Genomic DNA, 1,643 nt, shown 5'->3' on the forward strand with positions numbered 1-1,643 from the left:
TGCCCAACAGAGAGGAGACAGAGTACTAACTCGTAGCCAGGCTGCATTTACTCAGAGAAAACAAATCGGCAGAGATGGGTGACCAACTGCTGGCAAGCACAGACTGGACACGTGGCAGAAGGCCCTGGCCCCAGGGGCTGGGCTTTTTTATATCTTAGGTGGGCTAGGGGTGGGAGTAGGGGTAGGGGGCACTAGGCAGAGATGAGCTTCTCCATTGCTGGTTTTTCAAGTTTGGTCTGCAGGCTTCAGAGCTTGGGGAAGAATGCAAGCTGTGGGGTGAAGACAGTAGGGCCTGAGACCAAATGGAGATTCAGAGGCAAGGAATAAATTCTGATTTTCTCTCTCTTGTGGTCAGTGGGCAAGAATGGCTGAGGCTGATGCTTGTCTTTGTTCCATCATTAATAACACTCTTTGTAAGGAAAGGTGCAAATCCTTTTGAGAAGTTCCAAGGGCTTATCTGGAAAACCCAAAGTTCACATGAAGTCAAGAAAAACACTGAATTTAGAATGTGATTTAGAGAAGTTTGTCACAAATATCAAAAATTTTAACACTACATCAAAATGGGATCACAGGTCACCTGAAATAATGGTCATTTATTTAACCGGAGTGGTAATTAAAGGCTCGAAAGGCAATTACAGAAAGTTACATAGTTGTAGGAAAAAAATCTTAGCTCTTTTATAGAGAAGACAGTTTTATTAATTAATCAAAGATTTAATAAAGGCAAACAAAGCTTAGGAAGTCATGTTGATAAAACAGAATATGTGTTTCTTAGGCCAAAAACCTAAAAGGTAAAGAAATTCTTTCACTATTTCCTATGAAGAGCAGATCACTACTCCAAAAAAACCTTATTGTTTTAACTCGACTAAGTTCTATTTGACATAAATGTACTTTTGATACTAATGCACAATTATAAAGAACAATTCCTTTCTAACCTTAGCTTGATCACACATGAAACTCCTTTGGCGTGGTTCATCTTCCGCAAACCTTAAACAACCTTCTTATATGTATTCCTTTCAGTTATTTGTACTATACTTTTCCTCCTTCTCAGTTTGGAACAACCATTCTACCTGAGGACAATGTTTCCTTCTTAACAAAAGCACATGTTCTATCCTAACAGCTTCACTTGCCAAAAACTTCTCTAACTTTCCTTGTATTAGCAGTTGTTTCATTTACTTTTTCTGTATTATAATTTAATTAATTATAGCTTTTAACTTTTAAAAGCCTTATTTTTTAGTGGCAAGCCAGGGTTGCACAATTTTGAGCTGTTTGTGATATACTAACATTTTGTGAATATATATTTCAAGATATCTAGAAACATATGCTTCCTCACTTAGGAGACCTGGATTAAGTTCCTGGCTCTAAGCTTTAATCTGGCTCAGCCATTATATTTATCAAATACTGTTTCAGTATTTTAAATTAGAAGTGACTCAAACATTTCATGAATACCTTATAAGATATAACTTGATAACATAACTTTGAGATGTACAGTTAATGAAAAGATGTTTGACACTATAAATTCATTTACAAACATTTACTACATTTACATGCACCTAATCTACTCATTCATTACAACTATGCTTAAATTACTCATTAAAAATGCTAACAATTGGGCCGGCGCTGCGGCTCACTAGGCTAATCCTCCG

Source organism: Lepus europaeus, chromosome 16 (genome assembly GCF_033115175.1).
Source record: "Lepus europaeus isolate LE1 chromosome 16, mLepTim1.pri, whole genome shotgun sequence".
In the NCBI taxonomy this organism is placed as follows: Eukaryota; Metazoa; Chordata; class Mammalia; order Lagomorpha; family Leporidae; genus Lepus; species Lepus europaeus.